Source organism: Euprymna scolopes, chromosome 39 (genome assembly GCF_053919585.1).
Source record: "Euprymna scolopes isolate OS-2025 chromosome 39, ASM5391958v1, whole genome shotgun sequence".
In the NCBI taxonomy this organism is placed as follows: domain Eukaryota; kingdom Metazoa; phylum Mollusca; class Cephalopoda; order Sepiida; family Sepiolidae; genus Euprymna; species Euprymna scolopes.
Genome location: NC_136520.1, coordinates 23,326,521 through 23,347,223, shown reverse-complemented (window position 1 = coordinate 23,347,223; position 20,703 = coordinate 23,326,521).

Here is a 20,703-nt window from a genome sequence, read left to right as displayed (position 1 = left end):
TAATAATAAAAAATTATATAAACTATTAATATCTAATACCTAATATTAATAAAAATAAATAACTAATTATAACAAAATATAAAAACTTTTAATATCAAATATCTAATATTAATATAATTTAATTACTAATAATAACAAAATATAAAAACTATTACAATCTAATACCTAATATTAATATAATTTAATTACCTAGAGTAACAAAATTAGAAAATTATTAATAACAAATATCTATTATTAATATAATCCAATTACTAATAATAACAAAATATATAAACTTTTAATATTAAATACATTATATTAATATAATTAAATTACTAATAATAACAAAATAGAAAAATATTCATATCTAATACCTAATATTAATATAATTTTGATTACCAATAAAATCAAAATAGAAAAATATTAATATCTAATACCTAATATTAACATAATTTAATTACTAATAATACCAAAATAGAAAAATATTAATATCTAATATCTGATATTAATATAATTTTATTATTAATAATAACAAAATACAATAACTATTAATATCTTATACCTAATATAAATAAAATTTAATAACTAATAATAACAACATAAAACTATTAATATCTAATACATAATATAAATATAATTCAATTACTAATAATAAAAAATATAAAAATTCTTAATATCCAATACCTAAAATTTATAGAATTTAATTACTAATAATAACATATAAAAACTATTCACATCAAATACTAATATTAATATAATGTAATAACTTATATTAATAAAATATATAAACTATTGATATCTGTTACCTAATATAAATATAATTTAATTACTAATAATAACAAAATAAAAACTATTAATATCTAATACACGATTTAATTACTAATAATAACAAAATATTAAAAAAAATAATATTCAATATCTAATATTAATATAATATAATTACTATTAATAACAAAATATAAAAACTATCAACAACTAATACCTTATATAATTATAATTTAATCACTAATAATAACACAATATAAAAAATATTAATATCTAATACACAGTATAATATAATTTCATTACTAATAATGGAAAATATTAAATCTATTAATATCTAATACCATATATAAATAAAATTAAATATCTAATAATAACAAAATATAAAAACGATTAACATTATATATCTAATAATTATATAATTTTATAACTAATATTAACTAAATTTAAAAACAATGAATATCTAATACCTAATCTATTAATATAATTTAATTACTAATAATAACTTATTAAAATATATTAATATAATTTTATTACAGATAATAACAAAATATATAAACTATAAATATCTCATACCTAATGTTAATAAAAATACATAACTAATAATAATAAAATCTAAAAACTTTTATTATCAAATATATAATATTAATATAATTTAATAACTAATAATAACAAAATATAAAAACTATTACTATCTAATACCTAATATTGATATAATTTAATTACTAATAGAAACCTATTAATATCTATTTACATAATTTAATTACTAATAATAACAAAATATAAAAACTATTAATATCTAATACCTAATATTAATATAATTTCATTACTAATAGAAACCTATTAGTATCTATTGAAATAATTTAATAACTAATAATAACAAAATATAAAAACTAATAATATCTAATACTTAATATTAATATAATTTAATTACTAATAGAAACCTATTTATATGTATTGACATAATTTAATTACTAATAATAACAAAATATAAAAACTCTTAATATCTAATACCTGATATTAATATAATTTAATTACTAAGAGTAACAAAACAGAAAAACTATTAATATCTAACATCTATTATTAATATTATTCAATTACTACTAATAAAAAATATATACATTTTTAATATTTAATACATAATATTAATATAATTTAATTACTAATGATAAAAAATATATCCACTTTTAATATTTAATACATAATATTAATATAATTTTATTACTAATCGTAACAAAATAGAAAAATATTAATACCTAATACCTTATATTAATATAATTTAATTTCTAATAATAACAAAATAGAAAAATATTAATGTCTAATACCTAATGTGAATATAATTTAATTACTAATAATAACAAAATAGAAAATATATTAATATCTAATACCTAATATTAATACATTAAATTACTAACAGTAACAAAAAAGAAAAAATATTAATATCTAATACCTAGTTAATATAATGTAATTACTAATAATAACAAAAAAAAACTATTAATATCTAATGCCAAATATTAACACGATTTAATTACTAATAATAACAAAATATTTAAAAAAATAATATTCAATATCTAATATTAATATAATTTAATTACAAATAATAACAAAATAGAAAAAATATCAATATCTAATACCTGATATTAATATAATTTAATTACTAATAATAACAAAATAGAAAAAATATTAATATCTAATACACAATATAAATATAAGTTGATTACTAATAATGGAAAATATTAACACTATTCATATTTAATACCTAATATAAACAAAATTATATATCTAATAATAACAAAATATAAAAACTATTAACATTATATATCTAATAATTATATATCATTTTATAACTAATATTAACTAAATATAAGAACAATGAATATGTAATACCTAATCTATTAATATAATTTAATTACTAATAATAACAAAATAGAAAATATATTAATATCAAATACCTAATGTTACTATAATTTAATTACTAATAGTTACAAAACAGAAAAAAACTATTAATATCTAATACCTAATATAAATATAATTTAATTACTAATAATAACAAAATAGAAAAATAGTAATATCTAATACCTAATGTTAATATAATTTAATAACTAATAATAACAAAATAGTAAAAAGTATTAATATCTAATACCTAATATTAATATAATTTAATTGCTAATAATAACAAAATAGAAATGTATTAATGTCTAATACTTAATGTTAATATAATTTAATTACTAATAATAACAAAATAGAAAAATATTAATATCTAATACCTAATATTAACATAATTTAATTACTAATAATAACAAAATAGAAAAAAATCTTAATATCTAATACCTGATGTTAATATAATTTAATTACTAATAATAACAAAATATAAAAAATATTAATATCTAATACACAATATAAATATAATTTTATTACTAATAATGGAAAAATATTAAAACTAATAATATCTAATACCATATATAAATAAAATTAAATATCTAATAATAACAAAATATAAAAACTATTAACATTATATATCTAATACTTATATAATTTAACAACTAATATTAACTAAATATAAAAACAATGAATATCTAATACCTAATCTATTAATATAATTTAATTACTAATAATAACTTATTAAAATATATTAATAAACTTTTATTACAGATAATAACAAAATATATTTACTATAAATATCTTATACCTAATATTAATGAAAATAAATAACTAATAATAACAAAATATAAAAACTTTTATTATCAAATATCTAATATTAATATAATTTAATAACTAATAATAACAAAATATAAAAACTATTACTATCTAATACCTAATATTAGTATAATTTTATTTCTAATAGAAACCTATTAATATCTATTGACATAATTTAATTACTAATAATAACAAAATATAAAACTTATTAATATCTAATACCTGATATTAATATTATTTAATTACTAATAGAAACCTATTAATATCTATTGACATAATTTAATAACTAATAATAACAAAATAGAAAAATATTAATATCTAATACGTTATATTAATATAATTTAATTACTAATCATAACAAAATAGAAAAAATATTAATATCTAATACCTAATGTTAATATAATTTAATTACTAATAATAACAAAATAGAAAAAATATTAATATCTAATACCTAATATTAATATAATTTAATTACTAATAATAACAAAATAGAAGAACCATGAATATCTAATACCTAATCTAGTAATATAATTTAATTACTAATAATAAAAAATAGAAAAAAGTAATATCTAATACCTAATCTATTAATATAATTTAATTACTAATAATAACAAAATAGAAATATATTAATATCTAATACCTAATATTAATATAATTTAATTACTAATAATAACAAAATACAAAAAATATTAATATCTAATACCTAATGTTATATAATTTAATTACTAATGATAGCAAAATAGAAAAAATATTAATATCTAATACCTAATGTTATATAATTTAATTACTAATGATAGCAAAATAGAAAAAATATTAATATCTAATACCTAATATTAATATAATTTAATTACTAATAATGACAAAACAGAAAAACTAATCATATCTAATACCGAATCTATTAATATAATTTAATTACTAATAATAACCTATTAATATCTATTAATATAATTTAATAACTAATAATAACAAAATATAAAAACTATTAATGTCTGATACCTAATATTAATAGAATTATTTATGATCTACTACAATAAATGTGCTGCACGTTTTTTTATTTTGTTGTATCTAAAACTATAATAAGCGATATTAGATTGGTGCAAAAACAATATCCCTTTCTCACATATGTTACATTTATATATGATTTCTTAATTAATTCATTGATATATATAGCCATGTAATATACTATTTTGAAGCGCGTTTGTCGCTCTATCGAATCGTGTTTTTCGTTACCGTTCTCAATCTCTTCATTTATTTTTCATGCAGGCTTTTCGACAGCATGGACAAAATCCAAATCCGCACAATTTTCTTGTTCCAGTTTAAACTAAGCTGAAAATCTGTCGAGTCAACTCCTGGTATCAAAGATGCTTTTGGCTCAGGAACCATTAACGAACGTGTGGCACAACGGTGGTTCGATAAATTTCGCAATGGTGACGAGAGCTTCGAAGTCGACTGCAGTTGATAACGAACATTTGAAAGCCTTAATTGAAGACAATCCTCGCAAAACCACACGATAAGTTACTGTTGAACTCGAGGTCGAGCACTGAACAATCGTTCGGAAGTCAAAAAAGTTGGATAAATGGGTACCGCATGAAATGAGCGATAATAAAAAAATATATATCATTTTGAAATGTCACGTCATTCTGCGCAACAAAAAACGACAATTTCTTGAGCGGATTGTGACATGTAATGGAAAGTGGATCCTCTACGGCAACCGGCGACGTTTGGCACACTGGTTGGATACCGGAGAAGCCCCACAGCACTTTCCAAAGCCAAAATTGCATCCAAAAAAGGTTATAGCGACTGTTCGGTGGTCTGTGGCTGGTCTCATCCATCACAGCTTCTTGAATCCGGGCAAAACAATTACAGCGGAGAAGTAACACCGACAAATTGACGAAATGCACGAGAAGTTCCAGCGTATGTGCGCGAGATTGGTCAATATGAAGTAACCAATTCTTCTCCATGATAATGCTCGCCGGCATGTAGCTCAGCTGACTCTGCAGAAACTGAACAATTTGAGCTACGAGACTCTACCTCATCCGCCATATTCACCGGACCTCTCGCCCACTGATTATCACTTTTTCAAGCATCTCGACAACCCCCTGCACAAAAAATGCTTCAAAAGCTAAGATGATGCAAAATCGGCCTTCAATGCCTCCATCTCTTCCAGGACTCTGGATTTCTGTGCTAATGGGATAAATAAACTTGTTTCTTGTTAGCAAAAATCTGTCGATTCTAATGGTTCTTATTAAGTTTATTATGAAGTTGAACTCAAAAAACATTAGTTTTGCACCAAACTAATAATACAGTTATCTAGGAAATAATTTTAAAATTTATGTACATCTCGGTCCATTGACCACACTTCGAAACCACTCAGCCAGATCCAACACTCAAACCGAAAGGAAACATTCAGGTATTTTTTATCGGTGTACAAAATTACTCTCAACTCAAACACCGTTTCAGGCATGCCGCTGACCAAACTGATATTTGAAAGGGAATTTGCTTGTTTTTATTTTATTTTATTTTTTTTAATATAGACTGTTGCTGAATTCAGCAAAAAAAAAAAAAAAAAAAAAATGAAAAATACATAAGGAAAACATTTATTGCAGTTTTCTTAAACTGCAATAAATGCTAAAGATTTTTTAAGATGAAACGACTTCTCGGAGGCGCGATTATCGGGTTAGGCTTGGCATAGTACATTATATGTCGATAAGTAAAAAATTAGAACATACGACACGAATCAATCAAGGCCTTTAAATATTGACTATATTTTACTTACAAACTATAAATATTAAAAATGTCACGCAAGAATGTAGGATGTTTTCGAACTACGTTCTCCGGCAACCAGTTCTTTGAAATTTCACCGGCAAAAAGGTGAAACTAAATTTCATAAGAAATTCTTCAAGAGAGGTATTTGTAATAGAATACCTTTAACCTTCATTTCGGATGTGGAGCTGAGGATTTGAAGATAACAAAATTTGTCGAATAGTATTGAGGGTGGGGGCAACGAGAGTTGCCCACTAGCCACAGTAAAAGGAGAGAATGACGTCATGAATCAGATGACTTCAGTTTTTCGATCCAGTCAGTTATTTTCCTTTAAATCGGAGATTTCATCCGCGTTGGACGTCTGTATGCCAGCAGCGTCTACAGAAACCTACTATCCCATGGGTTACATTAGACTAACCACAGTTCATAGAGATTAATTTTTCCAGGGAAACCAATAAACTGTGAATATTATTATATTTTTATCATGGCGTTGTCGTAATGTTCCTGTGGATGCATTCCATGTTAAAGTTTCCGGAAATTGAATTCCAGGAACATTAAATATTATCGCCGCAAACGTGTTTGTTACTCAATACTGGTTATTGGCTTTCATGAGTGACTCTCACTTGCAGGACAGTTATTACAAACATGTCTACAACCTGACCGATTGATACTATTGTAATTATAGACTTCATTTGATAGCGACATTGTCGCTAATATCCTCTCTTTTGTGTCTTTATCGTGGAGATTAAAAAATGCGCGAATCATTAATTCGCCGTTGATCGTTGCGCATTGAAGCACGAAATGATTCAAATAACCAAAAAATTATTCAAATAATCCCAAAATCCTTATCAGACGAGATACAAGAGACACAAATATAACAAAAAAACAAAAAAACGAAAAACAAAACTAAAATAAAACCGAAACCGAATACATAATTTCCTAAATTTCTGAATCACACTTATTTGATTTTCTTTGCAATATTAAATTGCATTGCAGAACAAGATGAAGTTATATTTTCTCTTTACATTCGTGCTACTGGTAACCAAGAGAACTCTATCCTAATTAAAAGAATAATGCTTAAAAGAATAATGTTTAACGCTTATCGCTATTGCTACGGTTGCTGGAAAAATGATTGGATCATTCTACCGCACTAGAAAGTACCTCACTCGTGGCGCAATCATCTACTTGTCAAATATGTCTGGGCAGATGTTGCTCAGCACTGTTTCCTGCCTTGACAGAGCCCATAATTGACTTCAGAGTTTTATCGGTTATTATTCCATCTTTTCTCTGACCCTTTCAATTGCGAGTTTTCCTCCACAACAGTTTCTATTTTCAAAGAAGACACTCAAGTGCGCTTCAACCGCTTCTTCCTCCTTGTAAAACATTCACAACAATAACTCGTTTAACCACCACAACTCAAGAATTTCCCTTCTTTCTTTCATGGACAGAGTCAGAATGAATTTCTATGACTAGACATTTATTTCGAAAACTTCACATCCGTCGGCAGACGTTATGCCAACAAATGCTTCTCAGAAAGTGCGATGTTCACCAAAGAAGCAAGCGGCCGCGCGTTTGTTTTTTTTGTGTGGCCAGCAAGTAAATAACCAATACTAGCATCGGAAACGGCATTCTGTCTTGCAGGCTGCGAAGAAAAATAATAAATAAGATCCAAGATTCGCGATTTTTTAAAGCCTTCGATCTCGCACAGTTCTCGCATGGTCACATGATACACCTGCTAATGAGGCATGCTGGACACGATAAACGCAGACCGCTGGAAGGAGTTGGGAGAGGGTTCAAACCTTTGTGTCTCATCAGATTTTTTATACAACCCGTGTAGTGAAATTTGTTTTGCGACCCGTTAGACATTTTCTTTTTTGTTTTTGCTACAGAAAGCTCATTAGTAATAAAACTGTTGATCCCATTAATAATTTTCAATCGTCTCATAATAGCATTCCTCATGAAACCGACAATCTATCTTCTCTGTAACTATTATCTTCGAGGAAATTTTGGTCTTGATAAAAAAAACCCAAACAAACAGAAATAGATTACATAAATCTCTTGTTTATCTCTTAATTAAGAAAATCATGTGTGAACATTATTTGATCTCCACCATCATAGAAAATAATATCCAGAATACAGATAGGCATGAAGGGAGATTAAGTTATACGTTTTGTTTACATTTGCGCTACTGGTAACTGAGATAATTCTATTCTATTTAAGAAGAGTGTTACTTCTAGCTTATTGAATCCTGAGTGGGTGATATATTTGATAATCAACAGTTGTTTCATTGCTGTCAAACTGAGAATTTTACTTCAGTCCTAGGAGGGCCTTCCGAAGCTTTGGTTGTTCTTTTTTTAGAAGTGGCTAGTCTATTTCTAATTATCTGAGACGCCCTAACCACAGAAATGTCAAGAAATTTTCGCAGGTATATTTTGAAGGCCAGAATGCTAATTTTTTAAACCTGTGATGACTTTGTGTCTAACATCCTGGAAAGGTAAATTTATTCATCTCTTGCTAAGGTCACTAGAAAAATGGTTGGATCATTCCACCACCCCAGAAATATCTAATCTACTTAGAGGAGAATTCGTCCTGCAATGTCAACTGCTGATGTGCTGACTGTAATAACGCATAAGATCAATGAGTGTCTTACCGACGGTTTGTTTCTAAAGCAATAGGCTTCGACATACCAAAGACCTTTGATAGGATTTTTCCAAAAGGTTGCTTCACCAACTTGACTGCTTGAAATATCTGGCAGAAATTTAGCAAACACTGAATCTTTCTTCTTTGGTTTCTGTACAAATATCGGTTAGTAGTCAAAAGTTTGTAGTAATCGTACTTGGAACCAGCCTTTTTACTATCCTTCATAAATGATCTTCCAAATCATATTTTAAGATCATATTTTGACATTTAGACACAATACTATATGGTAATCAACATCTAATGGACACCCCCTCTCTATTTTGATTTAGGCACCAGAGAAACAGTTACTTGTTACTTTTAACACTTCTAAAATATAGATTCTCTGTTTCCACCACCACCGTCTGGATCTCTGGTTTACATCCCCACAACCGGCAAAATGAATGACTCTCTTCCAGAGGAAGTTCGTAAATTCGACAAGCTCTAAGAAATCTCCTGAAACCGAAGAATCCATTTCCTAACTGTGCTGACACCAACTGCATCAGCATCATAAACGTTCAATAATGAATGCTTATCGATTGAATTTGTTCTGCATGTCTGAATTCAATGATGAATCACTACTTTTGACGCATGTCCATTACTGGGGTTGTTTTCTTAGAGTCTCACACGTTCAATATCTGCAACAGAGATGTGAAGCTTTCAGATTATGAATGCTTTACTTCAGCCATCATTACAATTCAATTTGTAACCCACTTCTGATCCATTCAGGCGGAATAAAAAAAATAAAAGATATTACTTTTGAAACGTCCTTCGAGCTTATTTTGCACGGTCCTTGAAATCTAATTGATCCTAATTTTCAAATAAGAAATGCGAAAGAAATTGTCAATACATTGCCGGCAACGATATCGACAGTGTTTTCTGTACATTTATTCTTTTAGTTGTTTTAAACACATTTTCAATTTTACGAGGTATAAAATGATGGCAATTACGAGAGGCGTGCAATAAGTAATGTCCCTGACCCACTTCCAGTTGTCTGATCTAGCTTAAATTTTGTAGGTGCAATGATTTATATCTCTACGGGTTATGTGGCAAATTACAGCTCTGAACTAATTGTGGTTTCTGTTTTACAGGTGTTTGAACTGAGTCAGGTGTGAAATGGAGCCTGTTGAATGTCGAACAGTGATCCGGTTTTTGTATTTGAAAGGACGCATACCACAGGAGACTTTTGATTAAATGAAAGAAACTTATGGTGATAATGTCCCATCATATGACCTTGTAAAACGCTGGCATCGTGAATTCAAACATGGCCGGAAGTCTGTGGAAACAGCTCCCAAACCTGGTCGCCTCCCCCACCTTCTGTCATTGATGAGGCATCTGTCCGTCAAGTTGAGGCTGCCATTTTGGAAGATCGGCGCATTACTATTCGCCAAATAGCCTAAGATGTCAATATTAGTACAGGGTGTGTGGAAACTATCATTCATGACCATTTGCATATGCATAAGGTGTCTGCCAGATGGATTCCTAGGTTGCTCACATCATTCCAGAAGCGATAACGCGCCGAGTGCTCGAGGATGAATTTGGAGATATGCCAAGAAGATGAGTCAAAGATTTTTCAAAAGACTGAATGAAAACTGGGTCCATCACTATGATCCAGAGACCAAAGCCCAGTCAATGCAGTGGAAGCACTTGGACTCACCACCTTCAAAGAAGGCAAGGGTGCAGCTCTCCGCTGGCAAGGTCATACTCACAGTTTTCTGGGACCAGGACAGAGTAGTGATGAGAGATTTCCTGGCAAAGGGTACCACAATTACAGGAGCCTATTATGCTTCACTTTTGAGGAAATTAAGGGAAGCTATCAAAATCAAGAAGCGGGGCAAGACCAGCAAAGGTACTCTCCTCCTGTAGGGCAACGCTCCAGTCCACAAATCGCATGTCGCCAGATCAGAAGCACGGACGTGTGGTTATGTAATCCTTCGCCATCCTCCCTACTCTCCGACTTTGCATCCTCTGACTTTCACCTCTTCCTAGCAATGAAGTTGTTTTTAAAAGGAAAGCATTTCCCAGATGGTGCAGCCTTGATTTCTGAAGTCACATCCTGGTTGGCGGACCAACCTGTGGTGTTCTACAAAAACGGTCTCCAGAGCTGCATCAAACTATGGGAGAAATGCATAACTCTGGGTGGTTCCTATGTAGAGAAAGACTAATAACTGTGCCAAGTTTCGTTGCTCTACTCCTATGGGAAGAGGGTCAGGGGAATTACTTTTTGTACGTCCCTCGTATTATTAAAATTTCGCACTCAATTTCGGGAAAATTGCGATCCATGATTTGAGCAGCAAGTTGTTGAACTTTATTTACGTGTCGAATACCTGTATCTGTACTTCTATATTTTTTTTTTGTATATTGATATTCATATTACCCCCCCTTTCTATTTATTAAAAAGAAAATACAACTTTGTTGTGTATGGGTCGTAGAATTGCATTCATCTGCAAAATATCTAGCTAATTTGCATATTCTTTTAAAGGTTCATTTTAATTAATTCCCTATTAGTTTTTTCAGTTTTCTTATAGGATGATCATCTTTAGTTAACTATTACGTGTAATTATATTCACGCAGATATTCTACATGATTTATACTTGTGTAATATTTGAGTAAAAGGTTTATAGTAAACACAAACCTCTTTCTCTATATATATTTATGTATTCGTATATATATTTGTTAAAAAATATTTGCCTAAAAATCTCTTCTGTCCGTTTTTTGCCTACAGACATGAAACCTAATATATAGGGTATTCGAACCCATGCGAAACTCTATACTTGAGTTTTAGCAGGTGGAAATCGGTGTAAAAGTATGAAAAATAAAAAAAATAAGAATTTACCAGGTGAAGGTCGAACGACGGTATTACGAATATGCATGCATAACTATGTAGTAGCTACTGGTTCTTAATTTTTAGCCTTGCAGCAAACATATCTTCATAGCTCAGGCATTAACGTGAAAAGAAAAGTAAGTCGTAAGCAAACGTTTGGGTTTCGATTCTCGGTGGTGGCACGAGTAATTTTTTTTTTTAACTTTTAAACCATTACTATATATTGGGTCCAATATTGTATAATAGTAAATATGAAATCTGCATTAATCAAAGCGTATTTTACAACTAGGCAATGCTGGGCGGCCTGTTAGTTTGATATAAAGCAGAGGCTCGAACATCGTAATTTAAACAAGAAATTCGGTCCTGTTCGAGAGTAATGAAAGTAACAATACAGTATTACATGTGGTAGGGATTATATGTTTATCTAAAAGTTATCAACACTATCGAGAGAGAGAGAGAGAGAGAGAGAGAGAGAGAGAGAGAGTGAGAGAAAGAGAGAGAAAAGAGGGAGAGAGAGAGTGAAAGAGAGAGAGAGAGAGTGTGTGTGTGTGAGAGAGAGTGAGAGAGAGAGAGCGAGAAAAGAGGGAGGGAGAGAGAGTGAGAGAGAGTGTGTGTGTATGTGTGTGTATGTGTGTGAGAGAGAGTGAGAGAGAGTGTGTGTGAGAGAGAGAGTGTGTGAGAGAGAGAGAGAGAGAAAGCAGATGTGTTTAAACACCACAATGCTTCACTATATCTGTTTATAGTGTTGTATACAAGATAAGATATTCGGCCTTTTTCCAGGAGCAATAATAATAATAATGCAGTATCACATTTGATAGGTTATATATGTCAATAATAGAGAAAAACGCATTATATGGGAGAAATAACTCTAATGCATTATGTTATAGTTTTGTATACTAAACAAAATGTTGTGTTGCTGACGAGGGAAACATAATTTGGGAAAATATTCTAGGAAGGAGCCTGCGCAAAGAAATTTAATACAAACAAATTATGCTCAATTATAGTTTAACAATGCCGTCGAAAATCTGGCGTTTTTGTAAATTGCGAGCTTAAATATATCAAAATTGTAATAATCTTTGATGGATGCGTTTCAAAAGTCTTGTTAAATCGAAATTTTGACATTTTTTGGTGATTTTTTTTCATCCATCAGTTTCGCAATTTTGTTGGCTAATTTGTAAGCAAATGCTATTTAGCATCAATTTTGAAAAAAAACAAAACATTAAAAAGTGAATTTTAAAAAGTTTTATGACAATTAGTAATGGAATCAGACAAAAATACTTTGTCAATGTGATCGCTACTCTGTAATTCAATCGGCATTACGATTGCTCACATAGACAGGCGTCTTTATGATACAGCCATGATAGTGTTCAAACGAAAGTATCTGCTACATAACGAAAGTCGTTATTACAATGAAAACATTTGCGTGATACTTAGGGGCCAAGTGTGACCTCAGTAAAACGTAACACTCGGGAAGAGAGAATTATTCCTCTTTCTTGCGACACCTAAACCAAAGAGAACACGTACTGGATTGGGCACAATATATATAGTTGTAATAACTACCCGTCTATAAAGGTGTCAGCCTTTCATTCTCTCACGGGCGATTCTTTTTCTAGTTTCTCTATGATTGTTCCTTTCTAATAAATAAACTTTCTTTAAAGCTAAATATTAACAAACTATCAAGAACCTGAGTTCTCGGCGAGTACCACGAGTATATAATCATTTATACAGTCCATGGCTAACTAGAACTAGTAAATATGTATATGAGATTTTATGCTTTGAGACGCATTTGTTTATCTAGATATCCTTAAGTTACGTGGTGTCATCGACTACCGTCTGCAGTCATTTCTGACCTTTAATGTCAGTTAAAAGGTTCCATTCAAACATTTTTTTATGAAAGGAAATGTAAGGACGAAAATAGATTAAAATCCCTAATAGATGACGGAGTCAATTTTGTAAACTATCGAAGAAGATTGCCCCTAGCAACACAACTATAACAGCTGTACTCCATCTTACAATGTATCTGGTTCTTATACAGGTAGAGGACTTCGACAGGAATAAGTTACTTTCTGCTGCGATAGAATGATCCAACCATATTTTCTAGCAACCTTAGCAACAGTTTTGATGTAAATCTTCTATTTTAACTCTGGGGTGAAAGTCAGTCCTAGGAGGGGCCTTCCTCGATGAAGTGATGAAGTGAAGATCTGAGCCTTGTTGGTGAAAAAAGAGATGCATTAAAATGAAGAAACCACTTTTAGCCACTGCAGCATTTGTGTCAAGTAGTCTTAATACTAATAGATTAAGAAGTAAAATTTTTAAAAATATTGATTTATCTTAATACTACTTAAAAATTACTTGGGCAGCCCTATCTACATTCCCCGGTGGAAGCACCTTAGACAAATCAATTAATTATCTTCTTCCGAAAGATCTTAGGGGTATACACTCCTAGGAATACTCGTAAGTCTTACTTAGATACACATTGTATTGTTCTTCTTCTCCCGACGACGACGACGACGACGACGACGACGACGACAGCAATAATAAAACTAAAAACAATCATAATAATAATCAAAATAATAGATAACAAGAATGAAAACAGCTGAAATATTAAGGAGAACTCTTGAATGTGAAGACATGAGCCACAGACGTTAGGTGGACATGTAGAAACTGCTACAGAAATAAAACACAAAGAATCGCTACATGAAATCAAGAAAACTGAAAATATGTGAGTGAATATATATATAAAAATGTGTAACGGCATCAACTGAATCCACAAAAAATATTCGAGGTGGATCAAGGAGGAATGAAAGACCGAGGAGAGAAAGCACTAACCAGACCTCTACTGAATAAGAGGACAAGGACCTTGGTGAGGTTTACTGCCACCCAAATTCTAGTGAAGATCAATGTTCGCTACCAAGGGAAATCAATGGTAAGCGGTTGTTGTGATAACGCAAATTAATTTGCAAATGTTATCAAAGATGGTGGAGAGTACAGTCAATCTGTAGAGACTTGTTGTCACTCAGACTCCAGCGAACACGATAGATTATTCTTGAGGAGCAATCTTTAATGATGTCCTGTGTGAAAACTGCTAGTGAGTGAATAATAATAATAATAATAATGATGATGGTGATGATGATGATGATGATGATGATGATGATGATGATGATGATGATGATGAAATAATAATAATATAATAATAATAATGATGATACTGATGATGGTGTTGATGATGATAATAATAATAAAAAGATAATAAAATAATAATAATGATGATGATGATGATGATGCCACTGATGATGATGATGATAATAATAATAATAATGATAATAAAATAATAATAATGATGATGATGATGATGGTTTTAACTTGAACCTGTCTTTTTTTTTTTTTACACAGTGATCACTTATCAAGGCCCGGAAGCTACTCAGGGATAAGGGTTATTGCAAGTACATTACGTTAGTGTGGAGATTTGATGAAGTGTTTACTTAAGGGGGCGGTTCATTAGGAATTTGTTAACATTGGACTTGAACACATCCAAGTTGTAGTCCGGTGGGTAGCAGGCAGACGGAACAGAGTTCCACAGGCGTGCAGTTCTAAGAAAGAAGCTTTGTTCATGGAATCCGCATTTTGATTTAGGCACAGATATAGAGTGGGGGAAATTTTTCACAGTGGATTCAGCTAGACGGGTGTTTTTCGTGAAAGATTGGCGAGGGGGGACCAGAGATTGGAGTTCAGACGAGCACCTGCCATGGAAATAACGATAAAACAAGGATAGGCTCGCAACGTCTCTTCTGTGGGAGAGAGGTTGCAGGGTAGAGAAAAGGGCATCCCCCACTAAGCCACGAAGTCTATTTTGTACTCTGTCAAGGCAGGATAGGCTGTTTTTAGCAGCTCCTGCCCAGATATGGCAACAGTATTCCATCCTTGGATGTACTGTCTCTGAATCTTAAGTAAAGGTTATGTAATGCATGTATTATTTTAACAAATCAAAACTTTTTAACAAAAGAAAAATGTGATTTGGTTTCTTTTAAATTCACGATAATTTTATTCGCTAAATGTCGAAATAAGAAAGAATGTTATCGGAGAGATTTGACGTGGAACCGTGTACTTCGCAATCAGGAAGATGATACGATCAAAAATCGACGTTCGAAAATCATCTGAATGTGATTGGTAATGAAATTGTGGCTCATAAATACACTGCTTTTGAGGTATTTAGAAAATTATACCAATTTAACCGTTTTCCGTTTGGCGTTGCTAATGGAGTAAGTACCTTCAAAAGGAGAATTGACAACATCGTTGATAAAGAAAAATTATCACATTCATTTGTGTTCGTGTATTAGCATTGGAAAACTCAAATATGCTAATTCGAGTACATTACTTGAATGTACTATTCATAACAACCAGATCGCACCCAACTATAATTGCTGGAAATGTCACCTCCTAAGAATATTAAATCTCAAAAACGAATAGTCGAGATATTTTCTTATTACAGCAAATTTATTAAAATTTCTCTTACAAAATATTACTACTAAAGAACAAGGGGTTCCGCCTACCACCTCCAGTATTACATTCTTTTAAGATACTGAAAAGCAATTTAAAAAAGTTATTCATATAACCGTCGATCTCGACAAAAAAATTGATGCAGAAACTGATGCCAGTAAGTACTGCATAGCCGCTACTCTAAATCAACATGGCTGGCTAATCAAATTTTTTTAATGATCCTAAGCTCCAAGGAGATCAAACCCCATGTGATCAAAAGAGAAGCTTTCGCTATAGCCGAAGCTCTTTTTTCCTACATTTAAAAATCATAACAGATTTGTAGTGGAATGGGGACAAAAATGGATGGTCACATTCAATGCTGCCAAGACTAAACTGGTTTCCTTCAATAACTACAAGAAACCTTCTCTGTCACCAATAGCAATGGCCAGCGACTCTTTATCTGAGAGTACATCTTTCAAACTGCTTGGCATAACGTTCACAGGAAACACGAGTTGGAACAATTACATTGAAAGCATTGCCAGAGCCGCTGCGAAAAAGCTACCGTGCTAGAAAACTACTAACACCGAAAGTATTCTGTACCTCTATAAGGCCGCCATTCGCCCATGTATGGAGTATTGCTGTCACATTTGGGCTGATGCATCTGCTACTAGTCTCTCACTCCTAGACAAGATTCAAAAGAGAGTCGCCAATCTGATAGGCCCTGAACTGGCATCTAAGCTTTAGCATTGTCCCATCGACGAAATGTTGCATCCCTCTGCCTGTTCTACAAGTATTTTAATGTGAATGCTTTGGTGAGCTGCAGACACTTGTGCCCTCACGACGTAGACACCCTCGACAAACCCGACAGGCAGCTAAATCCCTCCTTCACACAGTAGAGATCCCTAGATGTAAAAGATCTTTCTACTCCAGTAATTTCTTCCCCAGAACCGCTAGACTCTAGAATTCCATTCCAGGTCCCTGCTTCCCCAACTGTACTGACATGCAGAAGTTCAAGTGTAACGTGCACCGAGATCTTGCTGCCCAAATCCCAACATAGTACTCCAGTAGTTGTTGCCCCTTATAGTAGCCTTGTTTGGGGTGAAAATGTAATTAAAAAAAAGCAATGTTACCCTCTCAAAGAGTTAATATTGATTTCAAAGGACCACTTCCGACGTTTCTAATACTAATATTTACCCACTGTAATTTGTTTCTTGTTCGCTTTTACCTGCAAGAACCTGACAAGCAAAACTATCATACGCTGTCGAAGTCAACTATTTTTAATTTTGGTAATGCCTGATATGAGGGCCGAGAACTTTCTTGCTGAAGAAGCTAAAATGTTTTTATTAGAAAAAGGTATTCCCACTTCTAAAATGATCATCTAGGATAGGAAATATGCCTCGCAAATGCAAAGATTTCGTAACTAAAGACTATATCCTCTAGTTTACCTCTCAAGAATTATTAATATTCTTGAGTGAAAAATGTTATGGTTTTAACATCATTCCAGCCCTTTCTATTAACTTCAATCTGTCTAAGGATGTTAAGATTATGAAAATGTATTATTTCGGTGTGCACTTGTATAGAGTAAAACATTTACGAAGGTATATGTGACTTGGCTTTTTAAAAAATTTTATTAAGCAACCACCACCAAAAAGAACAAGAGAGGCCGATAAAATCGACAAGAATTTTCAGGATATCCAAATGGAATTCGGTCTGGAAAATTGCGGACTACTATTTATAAGAAGAGGAAAACTGGAGACAACGGAAGGCATGGAAGTGCCTAATCAAGCGGATATGAGGACACTGTGTGACATGACACCTACACATATTTCGGAGTTCTGGAAGCATAAACTATCAAAGCAATAGAAATTAAAGAGAAAATTGGAAAGAAGAAGGAAACTATATGGTAGAAACTTAATAAAATGGGCAGTATCACTAGTAAGATACTCTGGACAGTTAGACAAAAGAACTGAGGCATCTCCACCAGAAGAACATGATGACCATGCACTACATGTAAAGGATGATGCCGAAGAACTGTAGGTGAAAATTAAAGACGAAGGAAGAGGACTGTGTGAATTACATAAAAAGAATTATAAAAATATATAATGCAGAACACTAAAAAGATAGTTACCGCAGCAAGATACACTGAAAAAATCAAAACAAAACAGAAAAGAAAGGGGCAAGGGATAAGACGAAAAAAAAAAAAACGAGAAGAGAAACAACTACACAGATGATGATGAATGGCAAAAGATGAGACTACGAAAGTAAACCTAAACTGATGATGATGATGATGATGATGATGATGATGATGATGATGATGATGATAATGATGACACAAGAAAACAGTAAATGCAGACTCTGTGGACAAAGAGATGAAACGATAAACCATATAGTAAGTGAATGCAGCAAACTGGTCCAAAAGGAATACAAAAACAGGCATGACCAAGTGGGGAGGGCGGTGCACTGGGAATTGTGCAAACGACTGCATTTTGAGTGTACAGACAAATGGTATAAACATAAACCCGCAACAGCACTCGAAAACGAGAACCACAAAATCCTACGGGACATGGACATACAGACGGACAAACACATCCAAGCAAGAATACCAGATGTCGTAATACATAACAAGAAAGAAAAATCCTGTCAAATCGTAGACTTTGCTGTCCGAGCTGACCACAGAGTGAGTATGAAAGAAAAGGAGAAACGAAGCAAATACACAGAGCTAGCCAGAGAGTTAAAAGCGATTTGGATGACGAAGAAAATCAAAATAGTACCGATAATAGTGGGAGCACTAGGAACAATTCCGAAAAACTTCGAAAAAAGAATGTCAGAAATTGGAATCAGAGGAATAACTGCAAAAGTACAACGACTAACGATAATGAAAACGACTAAAATAATAAGGAAAACCCTTAAATGCTGAGAATAATACAAGAAGACAATATAACGAATAAGCGTTACAGGGAATGAAGAACACCGAAGCTGCATATCTACAAGTTCTACACCCCCACCATGCATCTCCCCCATAGTTTCACCACCGCTCCTCCCAATAAAAAAGTGACACCAAAGAGCTGAGAAGGGTCAAGAAGGACTGAAAGACCGAGGATAGAGCGCCAGCCAGACCTCGGTTGGACAAGCGCAAAGAGAACTGGGACTTTGGGGAGGCTTAGTGCCACTCAAATTCCAGTATAAATCAATGGCCACTACCGGTGAGAAATCAATGGTAAGAGGCTGTTGCGATGATGCAAATTCATTTGCAAATGCTATCGAAGGAGATGGAGAGAACTGGACGTCTGGAGGGACTTGTTGTCACTCAGCCTCCAGAGAACACCACATGTTTCCAATCAGATCATTTGTTGACTTGTGTGAAAGCTCCATGTGAGCCAATAATAATAATAATAATAATAATAATAATAATAATAATAATAATAATAATAATAACTATAATAATAATAATAATAATAATAATAATAATAATAATAATAATAATGCTTGTGCAGTGTACGAACCGTGCTATCAAGTTAAATTTAATTTTTATGGTATCTTTTTTCCATTAAATTGTTAGATGAAAGTGCGGAATAGTTAGAAAGCCCTTCCTCCTGTTACGAATGGCTTTCTAAATAATAACATTATTATTTCAGCAGGGCGCGTACAACATTTACTCGTACTTCATGTGGAATGTGAACCCTACGTAAACGGTGTTTTTATTTACTGATTACTCCCTGTAAGCGCATGCGCAAAAGGTTTTCTTTGGTTTATTTAACCACAAAAACTTTTTCGCAAGTACTATAAGTACTATTTGAGGTCAAAAAGGGGGGCATTTTAAAATATGTATGAAAAAATAATTTAACAAAAAATAAAAATCTTTAGCGGAGAAAATAATAAAAAATTAAAATGAAATAAAGTAAAAACAAGCATGAAATAAAAATATGAATAAAATTTACCCCCAAAAGACGAAAAAAAAAAATAAATAAAAAAATACACGAACGATTAAAAAAAAAGTCTGAGATATATACGAAGAAAGTGAAAGAAAACGCTTTCAGGGAGCAATCATTGAATAAAAATATCGTTTACAAAGGGTCCACGTTCCCTGTGAAGAACCCATTTATTTATAAGATAAAACACAAGAAAATATGTTAACTAAAATTTAATGTACTCTTTATTTTTAGTTCATATCGAAACTTTAGTTAAAACTGATTAGTTAATGAATTTTTAAGATGAATTTGTGTTCTTTATGTGTCGATTTCATTTCCCATTTCAGTCACGCAAATTATTTAAAGTTGAAATGTTATAAAACAAACAAAAACTTTAAGTTTTAAAAATATTCCAAACAAATAAATTATGCCCGGTGCTAAAATATTGAATTCATCGATCGTTTTCGTTAAATAAAAAAAATATAAACTGTCGTGAAAAATGCTTCTAACTTTAAAATATTTGAAAATACTCAATGAAAAGTTTGATCTATTATTAAAAGAACAGACTGAAAAATATGCTCATATAAAATTGTTTCTTTTGCAGTTTAAACAAATAAA